A 16,744-nucleotide genomic window follows, 5' to 3' on the forward strand; every position below is an offset into this window, starting at 1 on the left:
GTTTTATATTTGGCAGGCATGTGTAATTTGTGTTCATACTTTATGCATTCTCTTATCATAAAAATAGTGTTGTCACCCTGATAAAATGAGATTTACAAAAACAAGGGTTTCAGGAAAGTGTTTATAATTCAAGCACATGTGCATTAAAATTACTCAAGAAATAATTTACCATATGCAGAATTACATATATAGTCACTTTGTATAGTGTTTTTAAGTAAAACAACAGTTTTTGTTACATGTACCTCAGTACTAAAAGTAGACCTAAATGATATTGTTCATTACTGTATATCATAAATCTAATGTAGAGGATATATCAGTAAAATATATAATGTACATTTTGTTACAGTTGTGCAAAAGCATACTGTAATTAACCTGTTATGTATACAATGCATTTACAATTGGCTTTTGAACCACTAAAACGTACCTTGTTGAACACTAACAGTAAATGTTACAAACATCCAGTGGTGGGCCGTCAGGGCCAGCAAGGCCTTCTCTGACAGAGCCCTTAATGTGCTGGTACCTGTGCACCTGTGACTTCAGTGAAGGGACTGAATTGTTTCTCTTTAATCTATATCAAACGTTCAAGGAGTAGGCTACACCATTTCACCACTGTCGGAAATGAATGAATGAAACTGCTTTACGGGTGCGACAATGTGCTGTTTAGTGGACTTTTGTAGACTAATTGCCTTTTATTTTTAAGTTGTGACAGTATCCAAGCGATCATATAACTTTTACTTTACTACTCTTAATTGTTAATACGAATGTATTGATTTTAAATGCTCCGGAAATAAAGTAGTTGTACTCGACTATGTTTGTTTCTGTATAAATGTATGGTTTCGTCATAATTATGGTATTAAGAGGTGGATTCATTCAGTGTAGGACATCACTGAAGGCCTAGGTGTGAAATGCACGGCACGCCACTGCAAACATCCTTGATCACATTCTGTTCCTAACAAGTATCAAACCAGTATTGTTGAAGTTATAAGCAACAGCCGCTCAACATCACCCTCATCATTAAAGTTGGAGCAAGTTGCATTTCATAGTTTCAGGCTTATTAATTTGTTGTATTGCTGCCATATGTTCAATTTATGGTATTTATTTTTTCCAAAATAAGAGTTTTTTTTTTTCTTTCCAATTAAAATACCAGTAAGCTAATTAATTAAATACATTGAACCAGTGATAATTCTGAACAAGATGTTGTTTTGTGTGCTTACTATTATTATTATTATTATTATTATTATTATTAAGCGGCCCTGATAGGAGGTAGAACTTAACGGAGCCAAGCCTCTACCAAGGTTCAGGGGAGCTGGAGAAGGCGGGCCCTCCCGTGACTTGTGCCCAGAATCAATCAATCAATCAATCAATCAATCAATCTTTTATTTGTAAAGCGCCAAATCATAACCAATGGTATCTCAAGACACTTTACAGTAGAGCAGTTTTAAGGATGGACTCTTCATTTTATGGATACACACATATGCATATATACGTATATACACATACATATGTATCCCACACCCAACATGAATTCATCATGGCTGCAAGGAAAACCTTCTGTTAAGCAGCAGGAACCTTGTGTGGATCCCATTCCTATGATGAACAGCCATCCACGTTATGCTGTGTTGGGTGTGTGCAGAGGAAAGGGTGGAGACAGAGTTGTTGAGACTCTGTAACTCCACACTAAGGATCCCACGGACCTGCAAGACAAAAGCCAGAAGGAGTACAGGAGCAAACACACAAGGGAAGAAGCAGACATAGAGGGAGTGTTTGAGAGAGGAATGGGACCCTCCCCGGTCCCTCTCTAACCTAAATGACCTCTCTCTTAACGCCCTCTCCAACCTCTCTCCAACCGAGCATGCCAGACCCCCCCCCCGGCAGTCTATGCCTATTGCATCTTAATTATGAGCTATGAGCTGGTTCCTAACTAAAGGCTTTACCAAAGAGGAATGTTTTGAGCCTAACTTTAAAGGCAGAGAGGGTGTCTGCCCCCGAACCGTGGTTGGTAGATGGTTCCAGAGAAGTGGGGCCTGATAACTGAAAGCTCTTCCTCCTATACTACTTTTAGAGACAAATGGAACAACGAGTAGTCCAGCATTTTGAGAGCGTAGTGTTCTGGGGGGATTGTATGGCACTACAAGCTCCTTGAGATAGACTGGTGCCTGTCCATTTAGGGCTTTATAAGTGAGAAGAAGAATCTTGAATTCTCTTCTATATTTTATGGGAAGCCAATGCAGAGAGGCTAATACAGGAGTAATGTGATCTCTTCTCCTAGTTTTAGTCAGTACACGTGCTGCAGCATTTTGAACCAGCTGAAGTGTCTTAAGCGACTTGCTCGGGCAGCCTGCTAATAGAGAATTACAATAATCCAGTCTAGAGGTAACCAAAGCATGGACTAGCTTTTCGGCGTCGCCCTGAGACAGGATAGATCTGATTTTAGCAATGGTACGGAGATGAAAGAAGGCAGTTCTTGAAGTTTGTTTTATGTGAGAGTTGAAGGATAAGTCCTGATCAAATAGAACCCCAAGGTTTCTAACAGTTGTGCTTCGTGCCAAAGTAATGCCATCTAGGGCAGTTAGGCTAGCATAGGTTTCTCTAAGGTGTCGTGGGCCCAGTACAATGACCTCAGTCTTGTCTGAGTTGAGAAGAAGAAAATTTTGGTCCATCCAGGCCCTAATGTCCTTTAGACAGGCCTCAAGTTTAGATAGCTGATTTGTCTCACCTGGCTTCATTGATACATACAGTTGGGTATCATCAGCATAGCAGTGAAAGTTAACAGAGTATTTTCTCATAACATTACCAAGGGGGATCATATAGATACAGAAGAGGATTGGACCTAGCACAGAGCCCTGAGGAACCCCGTAGCTTACTTTAGTGTACACAGAAGACCTATTATTCACGTGTACAAACTGGTACCTATCAGATAGGTAGGACTTAAACCAGTTTAGGGCAGTCCCTGTGATTCCAAGTAATTCCTCTAATCTCTCTAGTAGAATATAGTGATCTATAGTGTCAAAAGCTGCACTAAGACCTAATAAAACCAGCACTGAGAGTCGTCCTTAATCTGAAGCCCAGAGTAGATCATTAGTTACTTTAACTAAAGCAGTCTCTGTGCTGTGTTGAGCTCTAAAACCTGACTGGAAGTCCTCGAACAGGCTGTTATTTTGAAGAAATTCACAGAGCTGAGCCGCCACAACTTTCTCAAGAATCTTTGAAATAAAAGGAAGATTAGATATAGGCCTGTAGTTTGCTAAAGTGCTGGAATCAAGAGTAGGTTTTTTGAGAAGGGGTTTGATTACAGCTACTTTAAAGGACTGTGGCACATAGCCTATTGATAGGGATATATTTATTGTCTCCAACAAAGATGGGCAGACTAGGGGAATAACTTCTTTAAACAGCTTAGTTGGGATCGGATCTGAAAGGCAGGTCGATGGTTTGGAGGATGAAATAATAGAGTTAAGTTCCTGAAGTCCTATATGTGTGAAACAGTTTAGGTTAGGCCTATTTACATTTAATGGTACAGCAGGCCCAGGTGAAGGCAGGGAGTGGCTAATTTTATCTCTAATCTTACAAATTTTATCGTTAAAAAATGTCATAAAGTCCTCACAGCTGAGGGCTAGAGGAATCATGGGCTCAATAGAGCTCTGACTTTGTGTTAGCCTGGCTACAGTGCTGAAAAGGTACCTCGGATTATTTTTATTTTCTTCAATTAGTGAGGAATAGTATGTAGATTGACTATGTCGTAAGGCTGTCATGTATTTACTATGGCTTTCTTGCCAGAGTATTTGTGACTCCTCTGTTTTATCGGAGCGCCACATTCTCTCTAAATTACGGGTTGTTTGTTTGAGTGTGTGAGTTTCAGAGCTATACCACGGAGCTTTCCTCTGACGTTTAATAGTTTTTCCCCTCAATGGGGCAATTGAGTCCAAGGTGGATTTTAGTAGACTAGCAGAGCTATCGACAAGCAGATCCAGTTGAGAGGGGTTATAATTAATGTCATAGTTATTTATTGGATGGTGCACTGAGTTTAAGGCAGCAGGAATGGCCTCTTTAAATTTAGCCACAGCACTATTGGACAGATTTCTACTCGTAACTATTTTATTGCACAGTGCGAGATCCTCTAGGATAATGTTAAAAGATATTAAAAAGTGATCTGATAGCAGAGGATTTTCAGGGTAGACTTTTAGTTCATTAATATCAAGGCCATATGTTAGAATAAGATCAAGAGTATGATTTAAACGATGAGTAGCTTCATTAATAGTTTGAAAAAAGCCAACTGAGTCTATTAGGGACATAAAGGCTGAGCTCAGGCTATCACTATCTTTGTCCACATGGATATTAAAATCTCCTACTATCAGTATTTTATCAGAACTGAGGACTAAGTTTGATATAAACTCAGAGAATTCTGATAGAAATTCAGAATAAGGGCCTGGAGGACGGTAAATTATCACAAATAAGACTGGCAGGCAGGTTTTTGATTCGGTATGAGATATATTTAGAACCAGGCTTTCAAAGGAAGTGTAACTGGCCTTTGGTTTAGGATAGATTAGGAGAGAGGAATGATAAATAGCTGCTACACCACCTCCACGGCCTATGTCTCGTGGCATATGAGTATTTAAATGACTGGGAGGAGTGGCTTCATTTAAACTAACATATTCATCTTGATACAGCCATGTTTCAGTTAAACAGAATAAATCAAAGTTATTTTCTGAGATAAGGTCATTTACTAGTAGAGATTTGGATCTCAGTGATCTAATATTTAATAGAGCACATCTAATGGTTTTATGTTTTGGTGTTTCTAGATTTGAGATTTTACTTTTTTTCAGATTTTTATAATTGATAGCTCTTTTATTTGATTTTATGTTAAAATCATTGTGAAATTTGGGTCGGGGGACAGACACCGTCTCCATAAAATAATATTCATCACCATCACAACAGTTGTCATGGCGATGAACACAGCTATCATAATAGCAATGGGAGGGAAACTGTCCTAAGGCAAGCGCAGAGGGGCGTGGAGGACTCCACCTCTGTAACATGGTCTCATTCATGAGATGTCATAACCGTGACTGTGCCATGTTTTCTGATAGTAGAGATGCTCCCTCCAAAGTAGGGTGGATTCCATCTCTTCCTATCAGGTTCGGTTTTCCCCAGAAGGATCTCCAATTATCAATGAAGCCCACCTCGTTTTCTGGACACCACCTCGATAGCCAGGGGTTAAATGATGACATGCGGCTATACATGTCATCACTGGTCAGATTTGGTAAGGGACCAGAGAAAATTACAGAGTCCGACATTGGTTTAGCATAAGCACAAACTGATTCAATGTTCACTTTGGTTGCTTCCGACTGACGACGTCGGGAGTCATTAGTGCCGACATGGAGGACTATCCTATCAAACTTACGGTCACTCTTTGCCAGCAACTTTAGATTTGATTCTATGTCGCCCGCTCTGGCCCCTGGGATGCACCTCATGATGCCCGCTGACTTCACTAGCTTCACGTTTCTCACTATGGAGTCGCCAATTATCAGAGTTTGTTCCCCGGTGAGTGTGTTGTCCTCACAGAGGGGGGAGAACCTGTTTGAGACGTGAACATGGTGGTGTCCCGAGTGGCTTTTTGACCTTCGACTATGCTTACCACGGACTGTAACCCAGTCATTGCTGGCCAGGGGGGAGGCTAAGCTAGAGCTAGCACGGTCCGCACCGGCTAGGTCCTGCTTGCTAGCTTCGGTTTTGGTATCAGGGGTGCGGAACCGCTTCTCCAGATTGTTGATCCTCGCCTCCATATCTAACAGTACCCTACACTTTATGCAACTACCATTGTCCCTAAAGGAGGACGAGGAGTAACTAAACATCTGACACACCGGGCAGGAGAGCGGAGGGGAGGAGAGAGAAGCCATAGGTGCTAAATTTAAGCTAAGCTAAGCTAAGGACAAAAGGAAGTTTAAAGGAGATTACACTGCCTATAAGAGGCGAGATTGCTTTTTACTTAACCTTCGTACGTTTAACTCTACGGTAAAAAATTAAAACAAGTGTTTTCAAGGCTAAAATATCAATGACAGCAAGTTTGATTAGAGTTAGCAGAACACAGTAGTAGAGCGCTGCAAGCAGCGGTAGAGCGTAAACAGGAAATGATCGATACGTCACCACGTCAGCACATCAGCTCGTCACCACGTCCAGAATATGGGCAGTCACCCATCTTGCAGATTTATACTGGGGTTATATAGACCCATTTTGTGTGACGTATGCATACTAAATAAGGTGAATATGTGTAAGTAGTTATAAACATCTAGATACTTAATACTTTTCGGTTTTCTTTTGTTTAAACACTGGAGTTTTCTATCAGATAAGTATAAATATCTGGCCAGTGAACATCGGATAAGGAGCGCACATCGGACCACTTGTTTTCAGGAATGCTGCATGGGTCCCTCAATTGTTCACCTGTATTTAAAGTGAGTGTCCTTAAATAAGTGTCCACGTCCTCAGGTGATAAGCTTTCTACATACTACTATACTACTATTTATGAGCTTTAACTGCGGTTCCTTCATTGCCATTTTTCAGTTTTTCAAGCATTACATATGTATACAACAAGGTTTCTGTACAGAGTATGTGCACGCACGTCAGTCACGTGTCCTGGTCATTTTCCAAGTGAAAACCTATTAAAAACCACTGGAGGAGCACAGTGGGACAGGAGAGACTGAGTGGACTTGCCATGATGTCCATACAGAATGACAGAGCAAAGGAAATGAACATACAAAGCATCGTGGACTAGTTCACAGAGTGCAAGGCTCATCATATGCCCTTCAAATAGTGGTAAGTAGGTCTATATTACTTCATATTGAAATAGTGTTTTTGAGCATGTGGGTCGCTGTGCCAGTTTTACTCAACTTAGCTAATGATACAGGCTCTGAGTAGAAATGGTTAAAGTGGGTGTTAAAAAAAAAGCGGTCGCTATCCGTGGTGCTGAACTGCTTTGAATTTGTGTTAGTGGCCATCCTAATGTTTTTGTTGTTCTCTTGTTATACTTCATGTCTGTTCGATGGACTTCAAAATGACATAGTCACACTTCGTGGTGTCAAAGCGTGTAAGCCCCGCTGTTGCAGGCATATGTATGTAATAAAATGATGTTATTATGAGCTTTATTATTTAAGTTTAAAGGGCCCGGTCATTTGCCCCGCCCCCAGCCCGGATTTGTTCTGCTACTGGCAACATTGTATATAACATTACAGTATTTTGTTGTAAAGTGAGCAGGAGTAGGGGGTACATGGCTTCAGGTTAAATATCTGAAGGGGTACGGGATTGTGAAAAGTTTTGGGAACCACATTTAATTGTCAAATATTGTAATAAGCAGAATATTCCATTAAAGCTCTACATTTATGCGCTGAATCAAACATGTGTTTCAAATAGCAGAGAGTAAATTTCCTTTCTAAATCCTTAAACATACTCACTCTCTACGAGCTTTATCCACTTCCTGTTTTGAAGGCAGAATGCTTCCATCAAAGACCAGGATGGGTTTGACTCTAAAGTTTAGCAGCACGTCTACAAACTTTATGCAGTACCACACATACCTGGGATGGAGAAAGATGAACAATAATCACCAAGTCATTCCTGATCTTCTGCTAAATTAATGCTGCTTACTGGTCAGTTTCTTCTCCTTTAGCCAGTTTCTCAGTACATGAGAAGTCTCCTTTATGCAGCCAACAGTAGGTGTCCACAGCTACCGTTTGGCTTTTGTATTTATTTATTTTTTTATTTTTTATTTATTCGTTTATTTGATATGGACAAAACAACTGCATTGGACAAACCAGATACATCGTTTTCAGTGTTATAGCAAAACTGCTAATTTGCAACACCTGTCCATAGGAGGCAACACATTTCACAATACACAATGCAATACAATACACATTACACTATTTAAAAGGTAAACAATACACATCAGGATACATTTCATAAAGCGTTACCATGTGAGCAGCTTTGACTTGACTTCAGCCATTGTTTCAGACCTCTGTAAAACCTGTTCATGTCAGTCTGCAGTTTTAAATCAGTGGGCAGAGAGTTCCACAGGCTGGATCCATTAAAAGAGAAACTGGACTATCCAAAAGATTTTGTAAATTTTGGGAGAACACAGTCCCCACTGACCGAGGATCTGGTGTTGGGTCTACGGGAGTCCTGACGCCGAACAATGAGAGCTGAGAACAGCGGCGACACATGACTGTTCAAACATTTAAAGACCAATTTCAGAGTACTAAAATTTATAAAGTTTTCGAAAGTAAAAAGATTATGTCTATGAATGATGTCACAGTGATGCCATCTCATAGGTTTTCTATCAAATACCTTGACTGCCTGTTTGTACAATGAAACAACTGGCTTGAGTGTGGACGGGAAGGTTTGTGACCAGGATGTGATGCAGTAGGACAGATGTGAAAAAATCATTGCATGCATGTATAGCAGGGCGGTCTGATGGGACAGATCCCTCCTGATGAAGCGAAAACAGTTCAAGTTGGATTTGACCTTTTTACACACATTTGTGACTTGACTTTGAAATTTAAGGTTGTTATCAATAATAATTCCAAGATATTTGGTCTTTTTTACTACTTGTATGATTTCATTGTTTATGCTGACTTCAAAGGTGCTGTTAGAGGGTCTTGTTTTAATTGAGAAACAGACAGCAACGGTTTTCTTCACATTTAAGGTTAGGTGAGAGAGCTCGAGCCATTTAGAGATGTTTACTAGGGCAAGTGTCAACTGCTGCGCTGCCAGAGCTGGAGTTTTAGCAGACAGATGGATTACTGTATCATCTGCGTACAGCTGGCAGTTGACACCTTGGCAGCTATCAGGGAGGTCATTGATGTACATTGTGAACAACAATGGCCCCAGTACTGATCCTTGAGGAACCCCCATGTTGTTAGGGAAGAGAGCTGACATCACCCCATTAACCTTAATGCACTGCTGTCTTCCCTCCAAATATGATTTTAACCATGCTAAAGAGCTTGGTGACATTTTAAAGAGCTGGAGTTTGTTAAACAGAACGCTGTGATCCACAGTGTCAAAGGCTTTTTTTAGGTCTAGAAATACTGCACCGACTACTTGCCCTTTGTCTAGAGGCCCTTTGATCTTCTCTAGCAGGAAACAGTTAGCTGTTTCGGTGCTGTATTTGCGCCTAAAACCAAATTGTTGAGGATGCAGCAGCTGGTTTGACTCAAGATGTTCAATGAGTTGTTCTGCAATTACCTTTTCCAGGATTTTAGACATGACAGGGAGAATGGCAATAGGCCTGTAGTTGTTGGGTGTGTCCTTTTCGCCTGACTTGTGGATCGGTGTTATTACAGCGGGCTTCCAGCACTGTGGGAATGTATTTGACCTGATTGAGAGATTAACTAAATATGTAACTGGTTGTAGCAGACTGTCCTGATGTTTTTTAATCAAGGTCATACTTAAGTTATGGATGTCTTTTGCCGCGGAGTTGTTCATATTTGTAATTATCTTTTTAATCAGAAGAGACCTCTTGGATTTTAAAAAGGCTTGCATTAACTAAGTTAACATCTTCAACACATGTCACCTTGTTTTTAAATGTTCTTGCTAGTTTATGCACAGAGTCTATAAAAAAATCATTAAAAACATTTGCCATTGACTCATTGTTATTGACCAGAGTGCCATCCACTTTGATGGAATCTATCATTACGTGCTTTTTCTTTGCAGGGTTGGTTAAGTAGTTTATGTGTTGCCACAGTGTGGTGCTACAACCGTTAGCCTCTTCTATCTTTTTAGTAAAGTAGTCAGTTTTGGCATTACGTAGATTGCTTATGACTTGGTTTCTAAGTGTGGTATAAATTTGATGATCCGTGCCGTTTCTAGACTTCAGAGACTTTTTCTGTGCAGTGTCACGTTTTTTCATTATATGCCAAATATCGTCGTTAAACCATGGGAGGGAATATTTTTTTGGTTTACTTGTCCATGTTTTAGTAAACTGTTTTACCATATTACTCAGTGTCGTGACAAAGATATTAGCACCTTGGTTCATATTGGACTCTTTCATAACATTATCCCAGTTTAACTGGTTCAGTTCATCTTCAAAGATATTTAGTTTTGCTTTTGGAATTCCTGTTTTCTGTATTTTTGTTTCTTGGTTATGATAATTCAATCGTTTTTTACCCAATTTCCTAACAGTTAAGGTCATGTTATGATCCGAGAGCCCAGTAATGAGGTTATAGGTTTTTGTTATTCTTTCTGGCCTATTTGTGAGAATCAGGTCAATCAGTGTTCTACTACTTCTAGTGATTCTGGTAGGTTTGTCTATCAGCTGTTTATATTTAAATTTATCTACTAGAACTTTTAGTTTCATTTTGCTACTTTTTTCCAGCCAGTTTATATTAAAGTCGCCCAATATTATGCTTTCAGAGCAATCCATGTTTGAAAGAAAACTCTTGAATTCATTGTAAAAGTTCACACTGTGTGAGGGTGGATTGTAAAGAACACATAAGGTAAATTTCATAGTTGTGGACAAAGTGACTATTAGGGCAAGGCACTCAAATTTCACATTAATTGCAACCTCTTCACATTGAAATTGATCTCTAATGTATATTAACATTTCCCTTTTCCCGATCTCTTCTAAAGCACTTGTAGCCTGGTATATTAATTAGATTTGTTGGAGTACACTGATTTAGCCAGCTTTCAGAAACGCACAAAAAGTCCAAATTCGAGTCAGTTAATAGGTTATGTATTTGGTCTATTTTTGGTAAAATACTTCTAACATTGAGATGTCCACCTAGTATTCCTTTGGGTTTCGTTTGCGGATTCCATATAACTTGCGCATGATTTACAGTCTGGAAAAACTTGAGTTGCCTCTGCTTCGCTGTTGCGCGATTTGAAGTTTTGACCCTTGCGGGACACCGTCTTTGTTTACTTTCTGCGTCTGTCATAGCAACATTGGAAGATATTTCAATGTCATCTCTGTCATATTAACGGGCTCTTCATTAACTGAAGCAGTCCAGAGATTCCCATCTTCAGCTGATTTTTAGAACTGGATAAAGTAACCTGGGAAAGAACAACAAACTAGCTGAGATATCGTACAGTAGGAGAACATCTGCATCAGTATCAGAATCAGAAATACTATATTAATCCCATTGGGAAATTGCTTTTGTTACAGCCACAGAAAAAAAATCACAAATAAAATAATAAAAACATTAACAAAGACAAAAGAAAGAATAAACAATAAATAAGTGTATAATTAAGTAAAAGACTGTTTAAAATAAGGATCAGAAACACACACATTACAGTAGTAGAAAATAAAGTAGGATAGATAATACTACAAATAATAATAATAATTGTACAAATTTATAGCAATATGATTCAGATATTTACAAAAATAATACAAATATGATTTAGATATGTACAACAATCAAAGCTGACAGGACAGTGATGAATTGTAATGTTTGATCTCCACAGGTAGGAATGATTTCCTGTGACGTTCTGTGGAGCACCGTGGTTGGATCAGCCTGGTGCTGAAGGTGCTCCTGTGACTGACCAGCACATCATGGAGTGGATGGGACTCATTGACCAAGATGGATTTCACTTTGGACAGGCTCCTTCTCTCCGTCACCACTTTCAGAGAGCCCAGTTTAATCCTTACAATGTCAATGGCCTTGTGGATGAGTCTGTTGGCATCTGCGACCCTCAGTCTGCTCCCCCAGCAAACAACAGCGTAGAGGATCGCCCTTTGTACTCCTCTACAATGTCCACACTGACCCCCTGGATGGAGACAGGGCTGACTGGCCTCTTGGTTCTCCTCAGGTCGACAATCAGCTCCTTAGTCTTTGTCACATTGAGCTGTAGATGGTTCCACTCACTCCATGTGACAAAGCTGTCCACAGCAGCCCTGTACTCCACCTCGTCTCCCTCCCTGATACATCCAACCACTGCAAAGTCGTCCGAGAACTTCTGGAGATGACAGGTGTCAGTGCAGTAGCTGAAGTCCGTGATGTAGGTGATGAAGAGGAAGGGAGAGAGTACAGTCCCTTGAGGGGCCCAGGTGTTGCTGACCACTTTGTCAGACACACAGTGTCGCAGGTGTACAAACTGTGGTCTGACAGTTAAGGAGTTCACAATCCAGGACACAATGGAGGAGTCAACCTGCATCTCTGTCAGATTCTCACCCAGTAGAGCCGGACGGATGGTGTTAAAAGCACTGGAAAATTCAAAGAACATGACTCTCACAGTGCTCGCCGGCTTGTAGAGGTGAGAGTAGACACGGTTGAGCAGGAAGGAGATGGCGTCCTCAACTCCAACATTGGGCTGGTAGGCAAACTGTAGTGGGTCCAGGTATGGTCTGATAGATGGTTGAAGCTGCACCAGGATAAGTCTCTCCAGGGTCTTCATGATGTGGGAGGTCAACGCAACTGGTCTGTAATCCTTAGAGTCGCTGGGACGTGACGTCTTTGAAGTGAAGTGAAGTTGAGAGAGTGCTGAAGTTTAATGGTGGACTGTGTGCTCGTTTTAGGGTGTGTGGTGGCAAAATTAATAAATCATGTTTACTCGTATATCTTACTCATTGAATGTATGCTTACTCATAAGATGTAACTTTCTATCCTCTCTTTGTCTTTCCCTTGGGAAGGTCAGATGCTCTCACATGCCTCTCCCCCACTAACACAAGATAGCCAGCAACTATCCCAAGGCTACTGCAACACACACACACCATACACACACACACATACACATACACACACACTACACACACACACGCACACACCTAAGCATGTGATTATCATATGCTATACCGGTGGCGCCGAACTCATGGGAGCATTCTGACACCCTTCCTTCTTTTTTCCTCCTTGGGTGGGGTTTGGCAGAAACTTTTCAGTCAGTCCTGTGTTACGGTGAAATTTACGGTTACCTCGTCTTTGACTTGAAAACACACTCTGTGGTGATAAATGATGAAGACCAGACAGGAGAGATGATGAAGTAATAAAAAAATGATTTAATCTAAACTAAATAAAAAGGTACAAAGCGGGATAGACAAAGAAGTGGTCTCCTCTGGCCAGAGGAGAGACGCGAAGAAGAAGGGACCAAAAGTTCCTTTCACACACATTTATACCCCACTGTCCCACCTCCCCCCTTCCACAGACAACAAAGAAGAGACCAGGGGGGGAAGGTCAGTCTGCCGGAGGTGACACCTCCGATGTCGGGGTGGGTTTGGACGTGCTCTGGCCTTGGAGATTAAACTGAGGCCAACTGACATTCCTTTAGAGAAGCTGTATCGTGGGAGTATGGGTCCACTGACTTTGCAGGAAGAGGAAAAGACATCAGACAGGAGTGGAAAGTTACAAATTGGGGTAATAAGTTGAATGAGATCAAAAAGCAAATATATGAGTATACATAATTAATCAATTTTGCCACCACAATCCCAGGACGAAACAGAGGGGGATAGACCCACATTGGGTGGCCGCCCAAAAAGGATTTCAAAGGGTGAAAGTTTAGATTTTGGATGGACCTGTTGTCTCATCTGAAGGAGGACAAGCGGTAAAGCTTTGATCCAGTTCAGCCCTCCATGCACTTGTTTAACCTGTTTTTCAGAGTACCGTTAGCTCTTTCTACGGCCCCAGCAGACTCAGGGTGATAGCTGCAGTGTTTTCTAAGATCCATGTCTAATCTTATCTCTAACTCTGTTATCACCTGGCTGACAAAATGTGTGCCGTTATCAGAAGAGATTTTGTATGGAATGCCCCACCTAGGAATGATGTCTGTTAGCAGTGCTTTGGCTACTGCCGTCGCTGTCTGGTGTTTGGTTGGAAAGGCCTCAATCCATTTAGTGAACATGTCTATGATGACCAAACAGTGCTTCTTTCCCTCACATGGTGTTAGCTCAACAAAATCCATCTGCAGGTGATGAAAAGGCATGGATAGCTGAGGATGGGCTGTCTGGCTAGTCAATGGTTTCTTTCTGCCTGGGTTGTTTTTAGCACAGATCATACATTTCTGACAAAACTCGGCTGTAAAGGAAGAAAATCCCTTTGTGTACCACACTGTCTGAGCAGCAGATACCATACCACCCTTTGACACATGGGCTTGACCGTGTGTCAATTTAGCATAAGCAGGGAAAAGAGCAGTCGGTAGGCAAGGTTTTGAATCGGGGCCATTCCAAACCCCACTCACCTGGTGACAGTCTGAGGCCTGCCATTTGCGGCGGTCGGCTGGTGTGACAAGGGCGGAGAGTTCGGACAGAGAAGGACATGCAAGTCAGACGGAAAGTGTGGAGCGTGACTACATGTCTTCTCAAGATGAATGCATACAATTGGGAGACATGGAGATGTGAGAAAGCCAAATAAGTTTAACCAAATAAATAAATGTTATTTATTTAAATTGTTTGTTTTATTTCTCTCTGCTATCTCTTGTTTATGAAGGAGAAATTTTATTCTATCCTTTATTTATTCTGAATAATGCTAACACTCCACACATAATAACATAATCTAATTATTTTATAGAGCTGAATTTGTCAGTTCATTTATTTCTAAATTGGTGGCAAAAGTGTCTCCTATTCTGTGTCTGAACCAGAGTTAAGCAAGATTATTGGCCTTTTTAAGGTTAGACAGAATTAAAGTTAAGTTGAGTCGAACAATCATATTGTCTTTTGCTCTCTGCATTTATCCCATTCATAGGAGTGACGAGCCATAGCACGGTTTTGAGAGCTTCCTTAAATGCTCGGAAGTTACTTAACTTTAAACTATCTCATTTATATCTATCAATTATTAAGAATTTCAGGAGGACCCTCTTTAAATCTCAGGCGACCCAGATTGGGCCACCAACCAAATGTTGAGAACTTTTATTTTACTCTTAATGTCTAAACCCAGTGAAAGTGTTTTATGGTCTTGCACGCTAAGTGCTGGTGGGGGAAGAAAATGGTTGGAGGGTTTTGAGGTATATCATTTTCCTATGATAAAATATAAATCAAAAATCAGAGGGACGTTGGCCCCCTCCCTTCCCTTTTTTACATAAGAATACATTTGGATTCTTAAAACCATATGATAAATATCATTGGAAAATCACTTATCTGATTATTTTGGATGTCTACGTTTTCCTCTCTCTTATGTCTGCCTGCTTTTGTGCCCTCCAGCCTCCTCGACCTCCTCCTCCTCAGCCATAAAGGTCAAAGCCAGGGTCAACTGTACGCTCCTTTTGGAAATTTGAAGATCTGTCCCCACTTTCACAGTTGGATTGGAAGTCTCTGTAGTCTCTGGAATAGATATTATGTTAGAACATCCACAATATGTCATACTGTCACGTGTCTATTTCAATCTATTTCCTTTTTGCTTCCCAGTTATAGTTATGGACAATACTTCCCTTTAATTCTCATCCTTCATCATAAGAAGCAGTGACCAGGCATGACAGCTGTAGGAGGCAGGATCGGAGTCGAAAAGGTGGTGGCATTTTCTGTTCGGAAACACTCAGAAACAGAAAGAGAGGAAAACATTAAGACTTAAATGAATAATTTAAAATATCCCTTTTCTTTAGTGGGATTTGATTCGTCTCCTTTGAGTATACAGCCAGCGACCTGTATATTGGAAAAAAACAACACAATAACAACAACTAAGGCGAAGACTTAGACAAGTGCACACAACAACGAGTATACACATACAACAACAAAAACATGGACACTGAACATGAACAGTAAGGTCAGTCAAGGTCAAAGCCAGTCATTCCACTGAAAGTGGCATTATATATTAAAAATGTTGTTTGGTGTTTTTAAACACCCAGAAAAATAACCTTTAAAACCTGGTAAACTTTTTAGAAGGCCCAAGGCCTAAAACAGGGGTGTCCAAACTACGGCCCGCGGGCCAACTGCGGCCCGTGGTCCATTTTTTATTGGCCCACAGCAAGTTTTAAAAATTAAATTGAATATGGCCCTCACATAAAACTTGCACGGGACTGTGTTGTAATTCTTACTTTCAACACAAGGTGGAGTGCCAGTCTTCAACACGGCAGGTTTTCCACTAAATAAAATGAATAAAAGAAAACATTTGCCATAGTGACCAAAATGGGAGAACCAAAGAAACGCAAGATAGCAAGTGAGTGCAGAAAATTTCAGACACGGTGGGAAAATGAATATTTCTTCATGGAAGTCAAGAGGAAATGTGTCTGTTTGATTTGCCATGAAAGTGTAGCAGTGATGAAATATTATAACGTACGAAGACACTATGAAACCAAACATCAGGCCTACACGTCCTACACCGGTGCTGAGCGAGAAGAGAAAGTTAAGCAGATGGCAGCTCGCCTGCTCGCTCAACAGCAGTGCTTTCTGCGTGCTAACAAAATACAAGAAGCTGCCACAATAGCAAGCTACAAGGTAGCTGAACTCATAGCGCGGCACGGGAAACCTTTCTCAGATGGCGACTTCATTAAACAGTGCCTCGCCACAGTCGCACAAACGATGTGCCCAGAAAAGACGCAGGAATTTAACAACGTGAGCATGTCCAGAAACACAGTTGTGCGGCGAATAGAAGATTTGTCAGCTAACTTAGAACACCAAGTGTCACATAAAGCTTGTACTTTTGACTTTTACTCGATTGCATGTGATGAGAGCACCGATCCTACAGACACCGCGCAGCTGCTGATTTTTCTGCGAGGAGTGGATGATAACTTTCGCGTTACAGAGGAGCTACTTAATCTGAGGAGTCTAAAGGGCACAACAACCGGAAAGGACATGTTTGAAGCTGTGTCAGATGCAATTGACAAGATGGATCTTAAATGGGACCAGCTGTGT

This window comes from Gouania willdenowi, chromosome 4 (assembly GCF_900634775.1).
Source record: "Gouania willdenowi chromosome 4, fGouWil2.1, whole genome shotgun sequence".
NCBI lineage: Eukaryota > Metazoa > Chordata > Actinopteri > Blenniiformes > Gobiesocidae > Gouania > Gouania willdenowi.